This window comes from Macrotis lagotis, chromosome 6 (assembly GCF_037893015.1).
Source record: "Macrotis lagotis isolate mMagLag1 chromosome 6, bilby.v1.9.chrom.fasta, whole genome shotgun sequence".
NCBI classification, from domain to species: domain Eukaryota; kingdom Metazoa; phylum Chordata; class Mammalia; order Peramelemorphia; family Peramelidae; genus Macrotis; species Macrotis lagotis.
The window spans coordinates 118902950-118927116 of NC_133663.1; the positions used below are offsets into that span (position 1 = coordinate 118902950).

At 33.2% G+C, this 24167-nt stretch overlaps 1 long non-coding RNA gene across 2 annotated transcripts in view; it reads left to right on the plus strand.

Moving 5' to 3' along the window:
- The first annotated feature begins 4871 nt into the window (after positions 1-4871).
- The window catches only part of LOC141491804 (uncharacterized), a 48264-nt gene continuing 28968 nt past the window's right edge, over positions 4872-24167 (plus strand). The window contains exon 1 of one of the 2 annotated variants that reach the window (XR_012469761.1): positions 4872-4938. This is a non-coding gene — a long non-coding RNA (uncharacterized LOC141491804). The remainder of the gene's footprint in view (positions 4939-24167) is intronic. The other variant, XR_012469760.1, reaches the window with a different exon arrangement.

Consider the following 24167-nt stretch of genomic DNA (forward strand, 5'->3'; position numbering starts at 1 on the left):
CATACAGATCTGGCACTGCTGAGGAGAAGAGGAATTGGTCTCTAGCCCAGAAAGACTTCCTTGAATAAATCAGGAAGGAGTTTAAAAATCAATTGGAAACATTTGGAAAAGAAATTCAAGAGAAAATTAACACCTTGCGAGAGAAAATTAAGATCTTGCAACAAGAAGTACAACTTTCTCACATCATAAAGCAATAAAAATCATATGCAATACTGGGCCAGGGAGATATAGACCCAGATCTAATTGGAAACTAAATAACCTCATTTTAAAGAATGAGTGGTTCAAGTAACAAATTACAGAAAGAATTATTTCATCCTAGATAATGACAATAATGATACAACATACCAAAACCTATGGGATACACTCAAGGCAGGTGTCAGGGCATATATTATATCTTTAAATGCTTACCTGAATAAATTAGAGAATGAAAAATTCAATGAACTAAATATACAACTAAAAAATTATAGAAAGAGCAAATTAACCCCCCCCAATTAAATACTAAATTAGAAATTCTAAAAATTAAAGGAGAAATTAATACAATCAAAGTAAGAAAACTATTGAACTAATAAATAAATCCAAAAGCTGGTTTTATGAAGAAAAACAATAAAATTGATAGACCTCTGGTCAATTTGATTAAAAAAAAAGAAGAAAACCAAATTGCTAGTATCATAAATGAAAAAAGGTAAACTCATCACCAATGAGGAGGAAATTAAAGTAATAATTCATAATTATTTTGCCCAACTCTATGCCAATAAATTTGACGATTTAAATGAAATGGATGAATATTTACAAAAATATAAATTGCCCAAATTAAATGAAGAGGAGAATAATACCTAGACAGCCCTATCTCAGAAAAAGAAATTCAGCAAACCATTATTGTACTCCCTAAGAAAAATCTCCAGGAACAGATGGATTCACCAGTGAATTCTATCAAACATTTAAGGAATAATTGGTTCCAATTCTCTATAAATTCTTTGGAAAAAATAGGTGAAGATGGAACTCTGGCTAACTCTTTCTATGACATCAGTACAGTGCTGATACCTAAACCAGGAAGATTTAAAAAAGAGAAAGAAAATTATAGACCTATCTCCCTGATGAATATAGATGCAAAAATCTTAAAATCTTAGCAAAATGACTACAACAAGTTATCACTTGACCAAGTAGGATTCATCCCAGATGTGCAGGGTTGGTTCAATATTAGGAAAACTATTTGTATAATTAATTATATCAATAACATACCCTTCAGAAACCATATGATCATATCAATAGATGCTGAAAAAGCACCCATTCCTACTAAAAGTACTAGAGAGTAGAAATAAATGGGTTGTTCTTTAGAATAATAAGCAGTATCTATCTGAAACAATCAATAAGCATTATATGCAATGGGGATAGGCTTGAGGCATTCCCAACAAAATTAGGGGTGAAACAAAGATGCCCATTATCACCACTACTATTCAATATCATATTAGGAATGTTAGCCTCAGCAATAAGAGAAGAAAAAGAAATTAAATGAATTAGAATAGGGAAGGAGGAGACAAAACTCTCACTCTTTGCAGATGACATGATGGTATACCTAGCAAATCCCAAAGAGTCATCTAAAAAACTACTAGAAATAATTAGCAACTTTAGCAAAGTAGCAGGATATAAAATAAACCCTCATAAATCTTCAACTTTTCTATATATGACTAGCAAGATACAGCAGAAAGAGTTAGAAAGAGAAATCCCTTTCAAAGTAAACTCAAAAAACAAATAAAATACTTTGGAGTCTACCTCCAAAGGCAGACTCAAAAACTTTTTGAAAACAATTACAAAACTCTTCTCACTCAAAATCAGATTTAAATACCTGGGCAAACATCAACAGTTCATGCATAGGTTGAACTAGTATAATAAAAATGACAATTCTACAAAAACTGAACTACTTATTAGTGCCCTACCAATCAAAATTAAAAAAAAATTGCTTTAATGAGCTAGAAAAATTTGTAAGTAAATTTATATGGAGAAATAAAAAGTCAAGACTCTCCAGGGATTCAATGGAAAAAAAGTAGAAAAGAAGGTGGGTTAGCCTTAGCAGATCTAAAATCATATTATAAAGCACAGGTCCTCAAAACTGTCTGGTATTGGCTAAGAAATAGAGTCATGGATCAGTGGAATACACTAGGTACAAAAGCAGGAAATGATTATAGTAATCTGCTGATTGATAAACCCAGAGTCCAACTATTAGGATAAAAACTCTCTCTTCAATAAAAACTGTTGGGAAAATTTGAAGTTAGTATGGAAAAAACATAGATTAGACCAACACCTATACCATCCTATACCAAGATAAGATCCAAATGGATACAGGATTTAGACATAAAAAAACAATATTATAAGCAAACCAGTCAGATCTCTGGTCAGGGAAGCAGTTTGTGACCAAAGAAAAGATAGAAAACATCATTCAAAACAAATTAGATAATTTTGACTACATTAAAATAACTGGCAGAGATATGGCTAGATAGATGCTCTGAAAACCTGAAGCTTCAATGGAATGTGTGCATGATCAATATTAATCAGTAATATAAAGTGGTGTGTAAAAACAAACCAAAGCAGTAACAACAAAATTTCTATTAGAGAGATTAATGCTCCACTATATCCTACTCTCTTTAGACCTTAGTTTAATTATGTTAAGTTCTGGACACCATGATTTGAGAAGGATACTGATAAACTGAAGATCATCCAGGGTAAATAAAAGACCTTAAGTCCATGTCATGAGGATTTTATCTTGGAGAACTCTAAGATGAATATGATACCATGAATTTGATGGACTGTCATGTAGACCTGTAACTCACTTATGTTTGGCCCAAGAAGGGAGAACCAGGAATTCTAAGTCAGGAGCTCTAAAGAGGTCAATTTATGCTTGATTCCAAGAAAGAAATAGTTAATAATAAGAGCTTTTCAGAAAGGAAAAAGGTTACTTAAAGATCTTGTGATTTCCCTCTCCTTGGAAACTTCAGATAAAGGTTGAATAACCACTTATTAGATAAGTTATAATGTGGGTTTCCTTGTGTATGGTTTGTATGGATGACCAGTGGAGTCCCTTCTATTCTCCAATTCTGTGATTCAAGAAAAAATTTCCAATGAATAGGATCATATATCTGTTTAAGTGAGAAAAGCCACATTAAAATATTGCTTGTTTCTCCCATATACCTATGTGAAATTCTAGGCTGCAGAGAAGAGTCAATAACTTGATTCTTCGCCACATAGCTATCCCAACAATGATTTAAGTCCCATCATTCACAAAAATATAGAGTGTTTAAGGACCTCAACGTGACTTGAAATATCTTCTCATAGAGCACCTAGGTGGTTCAGTTGCTCACTGACTTTGAAGTTGAGAAGATCTGGTCGCAGAAACTTTGAAGCTATGTGGCACTGGGCTAGTCAGATCAGCTCTGTCTTCATGATATCTGTCTCATAAGAAACTATAAGAATCAAAGGACACATTTTTAAAGCACTGAGAACAATGCCTGATGCATGATGGGTAATTATTAAATATTTGTTCTCCTTCTAGATGTGGTCTTTCCCTTTCCTTCGCACTACTTAGCAACACATAGAAAAATATGGTAGGTAATAATCTATGTAGGCTATTGACAACTACAATTGAATATCAAATGAAAGAGGTTGAACAAGTTCCCCATACATAGATAATAGTTATGACATAAAATATAGAAGAATGGTACATTGCAGGGTTTTAGTTGCAACAGTGTTTGTTATAGTCATTTTTATACTAGCAACTGTCAGTACTGAGACAGAGGAGTCAGAACTGGTAATTTGTTTTTTGAAGAGAAGAAACTGATTTTTCTCCGTTTGACAAGTGAAGACCCAGGATATTTCCCTTGACCCATTGCTGGGATGTGTGCAATTGTACCTCTAGCAGATGATATGTGATCAGAAACAGAGAAAACACTCTTAGTTTGACTTGAAATAACCTTGGTAATAAATTTGTGATATGTTTTAGTGTCAGAACTTAGTAAAACATGGAGGGCATAAGGATGTAAGATCAGCAAGAAAGGCTGAGCTTATCTGTATGAAGTCATTGTGCTTGAAAAGAATTTTCTGCCCACTATCTTTCTATACTATTTTTTGTCTTACAAGTTTGAGATGATAAGGAATATTTTGACATACTTCTGTGTGTGTGTGTGTGTGTGTGTGTGTGTGTGTGTGTGTGTGTGTAATATACTGTGAGTTAGAGTTGAAAAAGATGAGGAACTATATAGATTTATCCTATTAATTACTTTATTCTCAAATATTAGATATAATTTGTGCTATAACTATCTTTGAATATAGCTTCTAGTGACAAAAAGCTTTTCTTTCCCTGTGGTCATTTTATTTCTGGAGTAAAGTTGCATTAATTTAAAGAAAAATCCCTTTGTTCTATTTTATTATGATCCTCATTTAAAATCTAGATCTGTGGGCTAAAGTCACTTTTGCCTCCTTCAATATAGGTTTCCTGATATAACAGGAAAGGAAGTGAATAAAAACTTCAAAATCTCCAGCAGTTAAAAAAACGAGAAAACAAAAAACATCAACTGTAGTTTTAAATATATGTGTTATTCTCTTGTGAAGATTAGGGCAATTAATATTGGTTGTTTTCTTTACCTGAAAAAATAAGAGAATGATGATATCATTAGGTACATAAAAGGTTTTAAGGAAAACACAGTAAACAAGACTTAATTATTGCCCTCACTCCATAGGGGGTGCTCTCTAGGAATCTGAACTATATAGCAGATTGGTTTACTTCTTTTATTTTTGTATCCCTGTGGAGATTTCTATAGCAACCCAACAATATTGTCTATGATGTCAACATCTAGGAAGGTTTAAGGCAACCAGCTGCCATACCACACCCCAAGTTTGTGTCACTAAGAATAGAACAACAGTCAAAAGCAAAGAAAAGGTGAGATGTAGGTAAGCTACTAATGCTTCACAAAGGATATGATTCAATGCATATCAAATCAATCCAGCATCCTTCGAAAACAATTTTATTGTAAAATTTGTGCTTAAATATTCAAAACAAATTTTCAGAGATGCATTCTTGCCTTTTTTATAATGTGCTATTAATATATAATTGCTTCTATAAATCTCATTAGATTCAATCAATCTGATGATATAAATGATTAATATGATTCTATTGTAAAGTCTCCTCTAGTAAAAACTAAAAAAAATCCATTAAATTAAATTAAAATAGCACCTGATACAAAAACTTATTGAACTTTGATTATTTATCAGGTAAGTCAAGCAGAGTTTTCTTTGTATAAATATGTGTGTATATATTATGAGACAATTATCACATAACTTTTCTTTATATGTGCCTCATTAACACTGGGCTTTATATTTTTCTCTATTACCCCCTCCCATGAATTTTAAAAGTATTCAGGTTTTTGGTAGTAGTATTAGTACTAATAGTATGAGCAAAAGAAGCATCAGTAGCAATTAATTATATAGAGTGCTCAATATTTGCAAATGCTTTAGAAACATCATTTGGTACTTAATGATATAGATACTATTATTGTCTTTATTTTACAGATAAGGAAATAGAACCTAAAGCATTAGGGGAACTAGTCCTTGGTCACATAGCTGAAGGATATGAGGCAAAATTTGAAATAATATCTTCTTGACTCTAGTGCAATACTCTATCCTCTTATTTTACCTAATTTCCTTACTATACATTAGTAAATCTGTTTTTTTTTGTCTAAAAGCAAATGGTAGTGTTCACTGGTGGTGAGTCCTTTGGTGTGGACCCAGGAGGTAATAATCGACTGTTAATATTCCAAATTTAGTTACAGAGTTTAATAGAGGTAGTAATAGCTCTTTTGGAGAATCCATCTTCCAGTATCTTTTCTAATTGAGTGAATTACTATAGAAACAATTAGGAAAAATAAAAATTATTTTTAGCCTTACCAAAAGAAAGTAGGCCAGGGAATTTATCAAATAATCAAGATAGCAAAGTGATGGAAAGTAGCAGTCCAGGATTTGATAAAAACAAAAAACAATCCCTGAGAGAAGGGATTCCTTTTTGAAAAGAGTTATTAAGAAATTTGAGAAACAGTTTGAAAGGAAAGTAGATTTAAAATAGCAACTGAAACTATGCTACCATCAGTTAGTAGTACGTGGATGCAAGTCCCAAATTCTTAAAAAGTATTCTAAAGTAAATTGAAAGGGAATAGTTGTTGCCTTTCAAAACTGTAGCTTTGGGAAGAATCCTTATCAAATAAGAGATTAAAGTGATCATGAAAAAGAAAAAGGATTATCCATTAAATGAAGTTATCCATTAAGTCAAATGAAAAGATTTTTTTATGTATAAAACCAAGGCAGTCAAAATGAGAAAATCATTATCACAAAATGTTTACCAAATATCTTTGACACTATCAAAAAACATAAGTAATATCTAAGACTAATTACCATAGCATTTTACAATGAATAAGATATTGACAGACAGAAAAAATGAAGGATTTTTTAAATACAAACCAAAGCGTGACAGATTCCAGCTAATAGCAGAAATGTAAATTCAAAAAACTGATGTTTTGCATACCATAGTGGAAAAGATAATTTTAAAAAATCAATGAAAGAGAAGACAATTTTTTTGAAAGTGTAATTTTATCTTATTTTTTAAATTATATGTAGATATCTTTCAAAATTCATCTTGTAAGCTTTTGAGTTCCATATTTTTCTACCATTTTCTCTTCCCTCCCATTTCCCCATAGCAGTAAACAATCTGATACATACATGTGCAGTACTGTTCAACACATTTCTTTATTAGGCAAGCTATGAAAGAAAAATCAAAAGTAAAGAAAAAATAAGAAAAAAGAAAAAAAAACATAATCGACTTTTAAAAAGTGAAAATAGCATGCTTTGTTTTGTATTCAGACCCTATCCCATAATATTTTTCCTCAGGATATGGTTGTTATTTTTGATCATATCTTGTACTTAACACCTGAATTGCTGAGAAAAACTAAGTTCAACATAGTTGATCATTACCAGTGCTATTAATGTGTATAGTATTCTCCTGGTTCCACTCACTTCATTAAAAATCAGTTCATAGAGCTCTAGCAAGGATTTTCTGAAATCTACCTACTCATGATTTTCTTACAGAACAATAGCTCTCCAACATATTCATATACCATAATTTGTTTAGTCATTCCCCAATAAATTTACAATTCAAAAAATCTACCATAAATATTTTTATGGTTGTCTTTATATCTTTTTTTTTTTTTTTTTATTTTGTTGGGTTTACAGAGCTAATAGTGGTGATTGATTCTGCTGGAACAAGGCTAGGCACAGTTTATTGCTCTTGGGGCATAGTTCCAAACTGTTCTCCAGAATGGTTGGATCAGTTCACAACTCCATCATTAGTCTCCCAGTTTTCCCTCATTCCTTCCAACACTGATTCTTGATCATTTGACTTTTTTGTAATTTCAGCCAACCTCACAGGTTGGCAATTCAGAACTATTTTAATTTGCATTTTCTAATCAATAATGATTTAGAGCATTTTTTCAAATGATTACAGATACCTTTAATCTCTTTATCTGAAAACTGCCTAGTCATGTCCTTTGAATATGTATCAACTGGGAAATGAAATGGATTCTTATAAATTTGACAAAGTTCTCAATATATTTAGAAATGAGTCCTTTATCAGAAACACTAGGTGTGAAAATTGTTTCCCAGCTTTCTACATTTCTTCTAACCATGGCTGCCTTGGTTTTATTTCTACAAAAGCTTAATTTAATGTAATCAAAATTTGCCATTTTGAATTTTGCAATATTCCCTTTTCTTGTTTGGTCTTCAACTCCTCTCTTCTTCAAAGATGACAGATAAACTATACCTTATTCTTCTAATTGGCCTATGGTCTTACCCTTTATGTCTAAATTCTGTACTCATTTTTCACTTTATCTTGGAACAGGGTATGGATTTTGGTCATTCCTAGTTTCTGCTACACTGTTTTCCAGGTTTTTCACCATATATAGTAGTAAAAATTAAAAAAATAATCATTAAAATTGCTCTTCATTTGCAAAATTACTGAATAAATTTTGGTATATATAAATATAATGACATTACTCTAGAATAAGAAATTATGAAGAGATGGTGAATAATTATGGTCAGAATCATATAAATTGATTTTTAGTGAAGAAATCATATATAATTTATAAAATGAGCATACTAATATAAAAGAAAATAGTACTAAAAATTAAAAGTAATAGCCAATAAAGATTCCAGAGGACTAGTGATTTGCATACTTTCTTTAATATGGTAGAAAGGTGTTAGCATTGGATAATACTATTCTACATATCCTGTGAGATACATGTGATATATTGGATTATATTGATTTGATCCTAACCTTCTTTAGAAGTGATGTCTATCAATTCCCAATTGATAAATGGTCAAATGTTATGGACAGTTTTCAAATGAAGAAATCAAAGTTACATATAATCATGTGAAAAATGTTCTAAATTATTATTGATTAGAGAAATGCAACTTAAACAATTATGAAGTATCACCTCACACCTATCAGATTGGCTAAGATGAAAAAAGGAACAACAATCATTATTTGAGAGTTTGTGGGAGAATTGGGACATTAATACATTACTTGTGAAGTTGTGAACTGATCCAAACATTCTGGAGAGTAATATGGAATTATGACCAAGGAGCAATAAAACTGATCATACCCTTTGATCCAGCAGTTCCGATCCTAGGCCTATATCCAGATGAAATCACAAAAAATAGGACAAGTTACACATGTTACAAAATATTCATAGCAGCTTTTTGTAGTGGTAAAGAATTGGAAATTGAGGGATTGCCTATCAATTGCAGAATAGCTGAACAAATTATGGTACAGGAATTTTATGGAATGCTGTTGTTCTATAAGAAACCATAAATGGTCAGACTCTAGAGAAGAACAGATTGGATTAAAGGATATGATGCTGAGTGAAGGGAGCAGAACCAAGATAATATTGTACATATTAATAAGAAGAGAGCTGATCAACCTTGATGGATGCAGCTTCTCTCAGCAGTTCAGAGAGCAAGAACAACCCTATTAGACTGGCCACAAATAATCCTATCCCCTACCAGAGGAAGAAAACAAAAAGCTAAACAAACAAAAAATGCCTTTCAGAATCTGATGAACACTGCATTCACTTTAAAAAAATTCTCTTATATATTTCTTTCCTATCCGTGGTTTTCATTTCCCTTAAACCTAATTCCTGATACTGAAAATGACTAATCTGAAAAAATGTTTAACACAAATGTGCATGTACAATATCACTTGACTATTTACCACTAAAGGGAGGTGGAAAGGTAGGATGGAAGGAAATTATGTATCTTAGAAACATACATAAGTATATGGTAAGTTCACATGGAGAAGCACAGAATTGAGAAATGATAATTATGTTGGGTGTAGGGAAATGCATCACAGAAATATTGGGAGAAACATATGAAGGCTTTATGAATTGAAGAAATCAGAAATAGTAAATCATTCTGCATTGATTCATTTAATTTAACTCAAAATACTAAAGAGCTGAAATTAGAATAGTAGTGCTTATAAATGGAGAAAGGGGCAGATTATGAGCAATCATCTTTTCATGATAAATTATGAAATGCAATAGATTTCATATGTGATCTGATTAATGGAGAAGTTAGTTTGGCTAATTGCATTTTAAAAGATTTTTAATGATATTTTCTACTTTCTACATTATGATAATATGCCATGTATTTCCCCCTCTATTCCTCTCTAAGACAATCCCATATAGTAGATAGTATTTAGTTTTAGAGGAAAAAAGAAAGAACAATTCATTGAGATCTTGAAAAAAGTATGAAAGCATGTGAATTGTAACTCCAGTAGATATCTAGTTTCACAAAGAAGTTTGCTAAGGATATCTTCTCATATCTCTTAATTCAAGTTCCATTGGATCTTTGTGGGTTGTATAGGGTGTTCATGAAAAACTAACACCTCTGTTGTGAGGCCTTGCTGAGCCTCTTTCAAGACAATTTATTCAAGTTTGATGTCCACCTTTCACCGGAATCTTACCTGTGATTCCAAGAAACTGTAGCAGGCACAGAGGCCACGGCCTGGCAAAACCATCTCGGTAGATAGGCTAAAGAAAAAAAAAACTGACAGGCTTCAAACCTATCAGTGATTTAGAGGACTGATGGTGAAGAAAGCATGTGAATACTTTCCCCATTGGAATGAATTATTGAAAGCAATCTGTTACAGTGGCCATGAGGGCAGTTGAAGCAGACATTGTAGAATGCTTGGTGAGACCACAAAGACACTGATGTCATTCTCTGCTTTAGGACCCTGCCACTGGACTTTAATGACTTGGGAAGAGAGACTGAAGCTAGTGATATTGTGCAATTCTGTCTCACTTAAATCCAATTTTATGCAACTCAAGAAATTACTTTGTGATGGTATTGGTCCTCTTTGAAAACAAGAGACAACTTCATATTTGATATTTATATTGTTGTTACATTTATTTTTGATTTCTTGGAGGGGTTTCATCATTCTTTGTAGTTAGCAAGTATATACTTGTTTCCCTTGACTCTGCCTACTTCACCCTAAATCAATTCATATAGATATTTTCATGATTCCCCATATTTATCACACATATCAATTTTTGTAGATAATAGTATTTCATTATATTCATGTACCACAACTTGTTAGCTATTCCCCAAATGATGGCTATCTACTTTGACTACAATATTTAGCTAACCCAAAATGTGCTACTATAAATATTTCAGAATATATGAAAATTATTTTTCCTTATTGATCACTGACTTATTTGGAGATACAAATTAGGTAATGTAGTCTCTGATTCAAAAGATATGGATTATACCACTTCAAAGCTCTACTAAACATGAATTAGTGTGCCTATCTTTCCACAACCCCACCAACAATCAAGATTGCCACTTTTTTGTAATTTGGAGCAATTTGCTGGGAGTGGGGTAAAATTTCAGTGTTGCTTTTACTGCGTTTCTCTTATAATTAGTGATTTTGAAGAACTTTTTTTATGTGGTCCTGAATAATTTGCATTTTTTGAAAATTATTCAGCCATATGCTTTGATAATTTATTTTTTATATATTTAATATATTTATTAAATTTTTGTAGTGCTTAGATGTAAAACCCTTATCAGAGAACCTTAAAACAAGATTAATTTTTCCATTTCCACTTGATTTGACCTCTCCCCTTTTTATGCTATATTCATTAATCTTGTCTGTGTAGAAAGTCTTCAGTATCAAATAATTAAAGTTATCTGCTTTATCTTTAGTTACTGACTCTATCTCTTTCTTTGCTTGTAAATAGATAGCCTACCTTATATATAAGACGTTTGTGATCTATTTCTCTTTTAATTGAACTTTTTTTTTAGGTTTTTGCAAGGTAAATGGGGTTAAGTGGCTTGTCCCAGGCCACACAGCTAGGTAATTATTAAGTTTCTGAGACCAGATTTGAACCCAGGTACTCCAGACTCCAAGGCCATGCTTTATCCACTATGCCACCTAGCTGCCCCTTCTAATTGCTTTTTATAGTAGGTGTGTGGTGTAAGGTGTTAATCTAAGTCAATTTTTTTTTACCATACTTCTCTCCAGTTTTCCCAGCAGTTTTTTTAATCAAGTTAGGGCAGTCAGATGATAGAGTGGTGAGAGTGCTGACCCTAATGTCAGTGGTTCCTAATTTCAAATCCAGGATAAACACTTAGTAGCTGTGTGACCTTGAGCACCTCATCTAATCCTGATTGTCTCACATCCAGGGCTATCTCTTGTGATCTTGATTCACATCTAGTCAACAGACCCAGATGACTCTGGATGAGACAGTAAGGCTGGTAACAGCACAGAATCCCCCTCACTCAAATTCAATTCATGTTCTTATCATGGTATTGCCTCCCTGATGGTATGTCTTCTTCGAGAATTAAGGACATGCATTATTATCAATGGGCAGTTTTTTCATTAGTTAACTTATTTTTCACTTTACCAGATATTGGATTATTGTGTTCTATTGTTTATAAATCTGCATTATCTAGTCTATTACATTAATTTATCTATTTAGTCTTTGCCCAAATCAGATAGATTTAATGATTGCTGATTAATTAATTAAAGCTAAATTGGTTAATTGATGGCTACTCCATTTAAGGTCTGAGAGTGTTAATTCCCTGCTTCATCATTACTTCTTTTCATCCTTTCCTTTGATATTCTATATGTTTTTAATAAATTTTATTAGTTTTAATAATCTCTATAAAGTTCCACTTTAATAATTTGTTTAGTGTGGCATTAAAAGAGTAAATTAATTTTGTTTGTATCATCATTTCAATTATATGGATACAACTTAGCATTCAGCTATTTAGATTTTTTTATTTCTTTAAGGGCTTTTTATAATTGAATCTATAAAAGCCTTGTGTATACCTTGAAAGGGAGACCCAAAATAATTTATGTATTTTTTTATTAGAAATGCTTTTCAATTTTTTACTTCCTGAATTTTGTTGTTGTTGTATAGAAATTTTGTGGATAGTTGAGGATTTATTTTGAAGTTATTATTTCAATTTGTATCTTTATGGATTTTCTGGGGTTTACAAGAAAATATCATTTCCTAAATAAAAAAGGATAATTTCAATTTTCTCTTTAACCCATCATTATTCCTTTAATTTTTATCTCTTTTCTTATTTCTATATCTAGCATTTAAAGAATTATATCAAACAGTAATAGGGATGGTGGGGATTCTTGCTTTACTCTTGTATTTATTTTTAAAGGGTCTGGTGAATTCCTATTGCATATGATGTTTGCTTTCAATTTTTGTTGATTTTGTGATATTTTTAAAAAGATCTTTCTATAGCTATATTTCATAGAGCTTTATCATAAAAGTTTTAAATTATTCCAAAGGCTTTTTTGTTCATCTTTTGAGATGTTCATTTGAATTTGGATGCTTTGGTTTTAAATGTAATTAATTTTATTTATTGTTTTCCTAATGTCAAATCATCCTGGCATCCCTGATATAAATTCCATTTGAAAACAATGAATTTCTTCTTTAAACCATTGTTGCCATAAATAATTTTGTTTAAAACATTTGAATCAATGCTCATTAATGAAACTAGACTACAGTTTTCTTTCAGTGTTTTATCTTATTTAATGATTAGGAATATATTGGTCTAATAAAAGAAGTCTGATTTAGGACTTTTCCAATTTTAAGAATAAATTGCAAAATATGAATAAAATTGTTTATTTTTGCTATTATTTCCCCCTTTGTGTTTAAACATAGCATTGTTTCTTCAATAATTTCATTTGAATTTTTTAAGATAATCAATCATGTTTCCACTGCCACCCATCCTCTCCCTTTTGATTTTTTCTTCACATTTGTCATTATTTTTCCCTTTAGAGTTTTACTTATTTTCCTTTTTGCTTTTTTTCCTGATTATATATTTTTTCCCACTGACTCATATAAATCCCCCTCCTCCCCTTCCCTTAAGTTAATCCTGTTCATTAGTTAATTTAATTCTATATCTCTTTCCAAAAATGGCTTAACTCACTTTCTTCATTAAACATCTCTATCTGTTTACTTTACATGCTCCTTCTCTAGTTTGTGACATTCATAATCATCTGATCTCTCTCATTTAACTATAAACTTTATACAATCAAAGGTAATAAGACAGCCATTCTAGAATTTGCTCTCTATATGCTTTCTGCAATTTTCTTATAGGACTTTCTTAACCCAAGGAGTTCACTCTTTCATTTTACTTCTCTCTTAAAACCATACTAATTCCTAATGATATCAGAGAGGATACTCTCCCATGGCAGGAATTTTTCACCTCCTTTACCAATCACAATGGTTTATGCCATCACTTGCTGATCTCCCTCCTCTTGTCCCACATTTGCCTGGATATCTCCTCCCTGTGTTTTTGTTTTCTCTGTTTTTTTCCGGATTCCTGTTTCTGGTTGCTAACTCTTCCCTTTCTAGGAAAATAGCCTTTTCATGAACAAATCTCACAGTCCTTAGGCAATGTAAAGCTGTATCTAACCTTTCTAAAACCAAACAGATCACCTCTTCATTCCTAGCTTTTGATTTGATTCCAAGATATCATCTTTCCCCCATCTTTCCACTTTCATATACTCTTTCATGTAATAATCCCCACAAAAGGATCATTCTTTTGAAAGGCAGGATGTAGACAAGTATTGTACATCATTCCCCCCTCTCAAACTCTGCACAGTTATCAAATATTCACCTTCATTCCTATACTCTTGTGAAAATTGAAATAGAAATCTCTTATTAGTCTTTTTCTTGTCACTGTTGAATTTGATAGCTGCATTTGTTCCTTTTTGCAATTAATTATTTGAAGTGTTCAAAAAGAAAATATCTCTTCAGGTTTGATTTTCTTTCTAAAAAATTTTCAAACACCTAATTATTGTTTAATGGACACCTTTTATCATATATGATTAACCTCTAAATACTAGGAAAAATCTCCCTGGTTGGTGGCCAGTGTTCATTAGAATACATTGTTCCATTCACTCTTCATTTTCTAGTGGGTTCAGATGCTCATTCTCTAGTTTGTGACATCTCTCTCATTTAACTATAATCTTTATACAATCAAAGGTAACAAGACAGCCATTTTCGTTACTCCGATATCCTTTCTATTTTATTTGAAAGGTTTTTTTTTCCCTTCAGTGACTCACAAACTTTAAGAATTGAATGGGTAAATATAACCATTGTATATCTTAAGGTTTATAGACTTGGGTATTTTCTTTCTCTCTGTCTCTCTCTGTCTCTGTCTCTGTCTCTCTCTCTCTCTCTCTCTCTCTTTCTCTCTCTCTCTGTCTCTGTGTGTGTGTCACTTTTTGTTCTTCAAGACACAAATTCTTTCCTCATAATCCTCATTTCTCATTTAAACCACATAAGAATAGTCTGTTATGCTACTTTGTTCTCAAATTACAAAGGGTTGTCTATCTTATCAAATTTATCATCATTTCCCTTTCTGTTGCATTTTTATTCTGAAATTATTTTCTAAATATGGAGGTCATATTTACTTCTGTTACTATTTTTTTCCTGCTAATTTATGTGTTTTTGCTCAGGATATTTTACTTTTCTATTATCTTTGTACTTTCATTCTTTTGCTAGCATTTAATTTCCTTTATCACTACCTGATTCCCTACCCTTTTAATTGTGTTTCTTTAGGGGACTAAATCTTCAATCATCCCAACTTCCTTCCATCCTTGGAAATTCATGGTACATGAGATTAAATTTCTGCCCAACTTGATATTTCGGTGGTTAGAAATGATTCCAGCTGATTGATGTCTTCTTTCTCTTTGCCTTGATGGTGTGTTGCACAGTTACTAGCATGGTAGCCTCTCCTGGTGAGCTGTCCCACTCCCTCTGTTCCTTAGTTCTCACATCCTGCTGACACTAACAATTTAGATCTTGATCTCTCCCATAAAAGCATTTCAGAACTTCCTAGTGTTGTTGATTCAGGATTTAACTCCTACAGATTTCTGCTATTGAAGAGTTGTTGCCAAGCTGGTTGCCTAGGCAAGAAAACTTTTGCAATCCATGCCTGGGATCTCTGAGGTACTAGAAATAAGGAGGTTGGAATGGGTCTCGATATAAATTTATATTGTGTCCTTAGGTCTCATAATGCTATCTCACTAGTTCTTGTAGTTAGTATTAGCATGGGAAGTGGAAAGTGAGAGGCTATAAAGTGAGCACAAGGTCAGCTTATTTTTTTTTAATCTACTTTTCAGATTCTGAGTGTCCTAGACAATGGAAACAGCTTAATTTGCATAATTTCTATTTTGGATAAGTTTGAAAGAAAATAAGTAGTCTGCCATTTCATTGCTTATTCTGATTGTTTTGCTTTGTCATAGGAAGTATTCTATGGAACACAAATTTATCAGTAAAATTTAAAAAGAAAAAACTGAGATCTTCAATAATTTGAATGCATGACTAAATGTGGTACTAAGGATTATTTTGGCTTACTTTAAAGTTCATTTTAGAATTGGCTCTAATTTTTTTCATTTATCTATTTTGTGTCAAAACTAATATTATTTGTTTCAAATAGAAATATTGGAATTCTTTTATTTGAAGTGATTAAAAAAAGTTAAAAACATGGCTCATTTCTTTATTAGGCAATTAATTTGCATTAGATTAGAAGGCAAGATCCTTTCTGGGAGGATATCCCCAACTCTCCACTAGTCAACCAATGGTGGAAAGCAGTACAGAAACAGAAAATCACAGGAAATGAAAATGTGAGATAAATGGTAGCTAATCTGATAACCATAGAACTATATGTTTATTAAGATATTGTAATCCTTTGCCTAATTCTCCATATAAAAGACTAAAGATATTATTACAACCATTCAGTTCTAGCTCTCCAGGTAGAACTGTGTCCCTATCAATTATGGATTGATTCAAAACATTGCCAGGACTGAATTAAATAACCTCAATTGATTTCCATAAATAATTATCGCTATAAATACAATTGAAAAGAAGAGAAACAGCCTGTGTAAGAAAATAATCTATTTTAAGTAACAAATATATTCAAGAGACAAATTTTGGGTCCTTACACGCTTTCTTACTGTAAGTTCTCACTTGTTAAAGGTATACATTGTCTTACTGAAAACAAAATTTCATACAATTTTATATATGATAGTGAGTAGTATTCAACCGAATGTTTCTGGATATATCAGCAATTTATTTACCAGAATTCAATTTTGAATGAGATAGTGGGAGGGAAAGAGGAAAATTAAAAGATACAGAGAGGAAGGGAAAAAAAGCAAGGAAAGAAGGAAGAAAGGAAGGAGTGAAACATTTGAAAAGGCTATGATGTTACCTATCTAGTAATTTTAGAACCCTTAAGGGAATAAAAAATTAAAATAAGTCAGAGCATTAACCATAGATTCATAAAAATTCAAAAATTATTCTATAGAATTAACAAAGAATAATAACTCTTATATGAACAGTTTAGAGAATATAAGCCATTCTTAACTGGCTTTGAACTTGTTGTGATTCAAATCTACTTACATTTACCCAGAACCAATAATCCCTACTGTAGGTGCCTTTCATAGGAATGAGATAGGGGTCTGAGTCAGTCACCTTTGTCACATACTAGTTGTGTAATCCTGGAAAAGTCACTTAGCTTTAGAACTAGGCAAACTTCTTAAGATTTTAAATTGCAGAAAAACTGCCATTGTGTATAATGACAAGGAAACATTACCTCACAGAGATTTCCTTAAATTTATGAAATCACAGCACCAGAGCAAAAATAATAAAAAATTACCTATATTTGTTCTGTGAGTTATTCTTACACCTTTGAATCAATACTTATGTTCCAAGCAATGTCCTAAGCATTGGAAAAGTAAGAAAATTAAAAAAGAACAGTCCCTGACCTCAAGTTTATAATCTAATCTATTCCAAAGCAAGATCATTCACTGAACAGAAATTATAGGACAACTTCTTGAAGAATTAATTTTCAAAAGGTCTGATCTTATCTGCAATAACCATAAAAATATGTGTTAGAAGGTAGACTAGTTTGCCTACTGTTGAATATTTAAGCTAACAAATGGCCTACTCCATGTCAATCTTGTTAATAAATGAAGAGTATCTAAAGAGTTTCAGGATTTTTCCTAAGAAATTTGAACAGTCAGAGTTCTTCACTATAGAAACTTAAAACTTAAAATTTAATAACAATAATTATTCTCCTCTGGTTGTAGCTCAGAGAAATCATCTCAGCTACCATAGTTCTTGAATAATAATAATCATAAAAGAGAATGAAGAAGGGTGTGGTTGTCATAATATAACCACATCCCTGAGGCAGTAAGAGATATTAGACTCAGCCAAGTATTTATAATTCCCAAGGGAAGTGATTATCTTATGACAACTAAACACTAGATTTACTTTGCCACTATAATAATCAGATGCATTGTGGAAGAAAATGTAGCTTAATTTTCTCAAAGATAGAGTCAGTTTGACAGCAGTGTCAATGTATTTCCCATGAAATAATCTAGTATGTAAAATGTTCCTTAGTCAATAGAATTTGTTTTAAATTTATTGGTTTAAAAGTCAGGATGAGTTTGGGGACTCTGAGACCTACCAGTGAGTTTAGTCCTTGGGGCTCTCTAGCTCGCCAATTCCTAGTTTATGGAATTTACTTTTATGTATAATGGTATGTATCATTTTACATGATAATCATAGTAGAGAGAAAAGATTGGAGTGTCAATTAGTGTTCTTCTGTGAGGAAGAGAATAGGGCTTTCACACTAATACTCATACAATTTAGTTCTTAAAGTAACTCTGTAGAAAATATGCCATTCTTCCTATATTCTAAATTTCTGACTGCCAAGTTGAAGAGATTCTACTAGCTTTTACTGGGGACACAATAGAAATTATAAACAAAGATTTTTCAAGGAGTGAGTCTTATGCCAAAATGCTATATTTCTGTAAGAGTCTCCATCTTGATGCAAAATATTTTCAGAAAATTTATATAAGTCATTGGGACTTTCACCTAAATATTATAACTGCCTTAAGATATGTGAAATTATTGCAGGACCATAGATGTAAAGCTAGGCATTAAGCTACATGTTTTTCTTCTCTCAAGGAAGGTCACAGGTGTTCCTTTTCCTTCTCCTTGATCCAAGTCTCACTTCAGAAAGAAAATCATATACTTGATTTTTCCTTTAGATGATTTCAAATTCAGAGTTAAAATATACTTTCCTTCCAAATATAGTTGTGATTCAAACTGCTATAAAGAGAAACTAAGTTACAAATTTCTAAGCAAGATCAATTTATTAGCAAGATTAGCAACATATAGTAAAAGAGGTCAATGGTTCCACAGTAGCCAAAAATACATCTGACAGAGCAATCTGGAGTACTAAAAATAGGTGATACAAATTAAACTAAGATTGTGATTGATCTTTTAAAAAGTTGAAAGATAGGCTAAACATTTTGCTTAATCAAGCTGACTCTCAGGAGTGGGTATCCAGATTCTATAGCCATGGAGAAAACATATAGTTGTAAAACATCCTCTGGCAAATTCCATGGCAAGGGACAGCTAGGTGGCATAGTGGATAAAGCACCGGCCCTGGAGTCAGGAGTACCTGGGTTCAAATCCGGTCTCAGACACTTAATAATTACCTACCTGTGTGGCCTTGGGCAAGCCACTTAACCCCATTTGCCTTGCAAAAACCTAAAAAAAAAAAAAATTCCATGGCAAATACCACTTATGTGCAGTAAGATCCAGTATCATTTCAAAAAAAAAAATTTTTTTAGGTTTTTGCAAGGCAAATGGGCTTAAGTGGCTTACCCAAGGCCACACAGCTAGGTAATTATTAAGAGACTGGATTTGAACCCAGGTACTCCTGACTCCAAGGTTGGTGCTTTATCCACTATGCCACTTAGCTGCCCCCAAAATATTTCTTAAGCAGGATTTTTGCTTATCTTTTTATAAAATCATTAAAAAGAACCAGACTGCAACCTTTAAAATTAGGGAACTTACTTGTTTAAAAGCTACACTACTGAGACTACAAATTTAATCAAAATCTGATTCATAGATTTTAATTCTAGTGAATAACTAAAATTTAACTGATCATCAATTAGTAATCATTGATTGAAATTTCACATAACAAGATATTTATTATATATCTGCATAAAACAATTATAGAAACACCTAACTGTGACAAAATACAGTTTGGGTATAGCAGATATCTGACCTCAAAGTGCCAACTTGGGGACTTCTGGCCTAGATGAATGAGAAAAACCGAAACTGTTTTAAGTTCTGCTTGTCCATCAGAAGCAACATGAATCAAACCTCTAAAGAGATTTTGCATCCACAGAACCCAGGGGGAAAAAAACTGAGAATATTGTCCAACATGATGGGGGGGGATAAGGGCATGTTCAGGGCAGAGAGCAGTGACCAAGCACAGGGGTGGTGGGTGGTAGGGAAACTTACTTGAGAAATTCAATGGCAGAAATTTTTGCTGTATGCATGTTAGGGGAATGGTAGAGCTCAAGCCTTCTGCCCTGACAGGTATCTGGCCAGCTGGGCTGGTATGAATGACCTAGGCTATGAGATCATGTGTTTCCATTAAGGGTCCTCACATGTTTTCCATTGAGCAACCCTGCCATTACTACAGTGCAAGGGGCTGACTTTGTCCAGAACACAGAAATAGCCCTAGTTGTCTCTGCCTTGCCTCAAGGTGTGGGTGTGGGCAATAGATCTTCCCAAGCACTGATTAGCACTGATTGACTTTACTAGCTTGAGGGTCTGGCTCAGCTGAGATTGTGTGATCCAGTCCCAAGCCTAGGGCCTGGGCCACTGACACTTCCAACACAGAAAATCCAGAGAAAACTTCTAGCATTCCTTACTGGTGGACACACTGAATAATCCCTTGCAGTTCCTAACCCTGGTGAGCAAGGCCTCTAGGAAGCTCAACACTAAAGGTTTGTGACCCCAACCCCAACCCCAATACAAGACCCTAGGGAAAGGGCCCAAAATGAGCAAAGTAGGTGTCCATTGAATGTTACCCTGGAGAATAGGATACTAGTTCAGAAAAGGAAAAGGAAGACAGAAGAGTGGAGCTTCAGAGGAGAATATTAATTGGTCTGCAGCCCAGAAACACTTTGTAAAAGAAATCAGAAGAGTTCAAAAATCAAATGGAAAAATTGACAAAAGAAACACAAGAGAAAATTGACACTATGCAAGAGAAAATTGAAATATTACAACAAGAAAACAAATCCTTTGAAAATGTATTTGGGGGTCAGATAGGTGGCACAGTGGATAGAGCACTGGACCTGGAATTAGGAGGACCTGAGTTCAAATCCATCCTCAGACACTTAATTGTCTAGCTGTGTAACATTGAGCAAGTCACTTAAGCCCATTAACTTAAATAAAAATGAAAACAAAGAAGAAAATCCAATTTGACAAGTACAAAAAGAAAATAATTCTCCCAAAAACACAATTGAGCAAATGGAAAATTTGAAAAATAAATATAAAATGGACTGGCAAAGGAGATAGATGCAAAAGGTAAATGAAGAAAATTCTTCTCAGAAAAAAATAAAGATTGGAATTAGGGGAAACTAATGACTTTATAAGAAACCAATAATCAGTAAAATAACATTTTTAAAAAAATGAAAAAATAGAAGAAAATGTGAAAAATCTCATTGTTAAAACAACTGACTTGGAAAATAATTCCAGGAGAAACAATTTAATAATCACAGGAAGACCCCAAAACCTTGAAGGCTCTAAGGATATAGTGAAGGAGAACAGTCCTAATATCCTGGAACCAGAAGGCAAAATAGTCATTGAAAGAAAACATAGATCCTCTCCTAAAAGGGATCTGAAAATGAAAACAACAAGGAATATTTTGGTCAGATTCTAGAACTATCAGGTCAAGTGTAAAGTCCTGTAAGTGGCTAAAAGGAAACAATAAAATAGCAAGGAATCGGTATCAGGATTACACAGGACACAGGGCATCAACAATTAAGGGAGCAAAGGACCTAGAATATGATATTCTGGAGATCAAGGGAACTTGGATTACAACCAAGAATTTACTATCCAGCAAAAATGAGCCTTCTCTTAGGGGGAAAAATGAACATTTAAAGAAGTAGGAAACTTTGAACTTTTCCTGATGAAAAGGCCAAAGCTAAGCAGAACATCTGGTTTTCAAATAGGAAACTCAAGAGGGGAAAAGAAGAAAAAATTGTTATTCAATAAGCTTAAACTGGATGCTTCCCCACTTGGGAGAAAGATTCTCACAAGTCTTGAGAATTATAACTCTATTAGAGGAAATATAGTTAGCCAGAGGGAATGGGCATTCATGATATTCTAATGACTTCGATGACATGATTAAAAAAGAAATCTCATTAAAAAGAGGAGACAAAAAGATGGGAAGAAGGGGGAAATTGAATAAAGTACATCACATAAAGAGATACAAAGGACCTATTATTGCAAGAGAGGAGAAGAAGGAAGGTGAGAAAAGCCTGAATCTTACTCTCACCACATTTGGCTCAAAGAGGGATTTTAACACACACACACACACACATACACACACACAATGTACACACTCAGTTGAGTTTAGAAATTTATACTACCTTTCATGTATTAAGAGGGGAAAGGGAGGGATGGATAGAAGGAAGCGAAGGAAGAAGAGGGAAAGGGAAGGGGTTTAATAAAAGGGGATAAACACACTGAAGGAGGTGGTATTAGAAGCAAAATATTGGGGAGTAGGCATGAGGGAGAAAAAAGGGGAAAAAGAAAAAGGCAGGGGTGATAGGAAGGAGGGCAATAAAGAGTTAATAATTTCAATTTTGAATGTGAGTGGGATGAGCTCACCCATACAATGGAAGCAGATATCAGAATGGATTAAAAATTAGAATTCCACAATATGCTGCTTATAAGAAATGTATTTGAAGCAGAGAGACACATACAGAGTAAAGTTAAAAGGCTGGAGCAGTATATATTATACTTCAGCTGAACTGGAAAAAGCAGGGGTAGCAATCTTTATCTCAGACAAAGAATGTGCAAAAAGAGATCTCATTAAAAAGAGATAAGGAAGGAAACTATCCTCCTAAGAGGTACCATAGACAATGAAGTAATTTTAATACTAAATATGTATGTACCAAGCAGTATAGCTTCCAAATTCTTAGAGAAGAGGCTGAATGAGCTAAAGGAAGATATAGACAGCAAAACTCTACTGTTGTAATACCTCAACACCAGTGCCTCTGCTCCCCAGTAGACCCAAGACCCCCCCTCCCCACCACCATCTAGCTTCTCCAATCCAGCAGGTCCTGCACTGGGACCCTCAGGCTCCCAAGGCTCCAATCCAGCTGCTAATCAGGCTGATCCACAGCTGATCAGTCCTCTACACCCAGACTCACCCATGGCTGCGGAAGACAAATCCTGAGGTACATGTTCTTTCTCCTGGCTTTTCTTTCTGGGTTTTGTGGATTGGATTTCTGTTAAGAAGTTTGTTTCATATCATAGATGGGGAAAGATCAGGAGACTTTAGAACTGTGCCTGTCTTCTCTCATCCATCTTGGCCAAAAGTGGAACACTATTATTCTATAAGAAATCATGAGGTATGGATTTCCAAAATGCCTGGAAAGACTTGCTTGAATTGATGCTCAGTGAGATGAGCAGAACCAGACGAACATTATACACACTGACAACAACATGGGGTGAATCAACCATGATGGACTTTCTCATTCCATCAGTACAATAAACAGGGACAATTCTGGGGGATTTATGATGGAGAATACCATCTTTATCCAGATGGGGGATTTATGATGGAGAATACCATCTTTATCCAGAGAAGGATCTGAAGAGTTTAAACAAAGACCATAACTTATTTTCTTCAATTTTTAGTAATTGTCTTACACAAAAATTTTGCTATCACTAATGTTATCTTTCTTCCTTTTGGATGTTTCTTCTCTCACAGCACATTCAATTTTGATCTTATTATGGATGCTCTATCAGATTGCTTTCTGTTGGTGGGGGAAGGGGAGGGAAGGGAATGATGGAGAAAAATTTTAGAACTCAAAACATTGTGGGAAAATGATTAGTAGAAACTATCACTGTATGTAATTGGAAAACACATAAAATATTTGATTAATAATAAAAAAATAAAAAAGTAAGGTGCCAATTTGGCTTTTGTATCACAAAGAGCAATGTTCTCCAGGTGGGCACAAGCTGGCTTCAGCATACCATTCTGTTAATCATGTCTACTTCCTCTTGTTATCTCCCTCAATTAGCTGCCTACACCCCTTCACTTCAGTCCCACTCAATATTCCCAGCTTTCACAAATTTTCCTTCGAAATGTTTCAGTCTCTGATTTTGATTTCATTATAAAATATTTCAGTGATTTTAGAGACTCCAGATAAAGGTACTTTCTCAATTTCATGGACCCTTTCTATAGAAACAAAGGTATTGAGGTATTTTAAAATGAAATTTATTATATTGTTAAGGCAATAAGCTCCTCATCACCTTAGATGTTCAAACACATGCTGAATCATTACTTCCTAGGTATATTGAACTAGTAAACATCTAAATTTCCTTTCATCTCTGGGGTACTATATTTCTCTTATTTTGTTATCTCAACATATGATTTGAAATGTGTGTATTTTAGAAAATATCGAGAACAGGATTTTAGTTCCAATTCTACCAGTGATTCATTGGAAT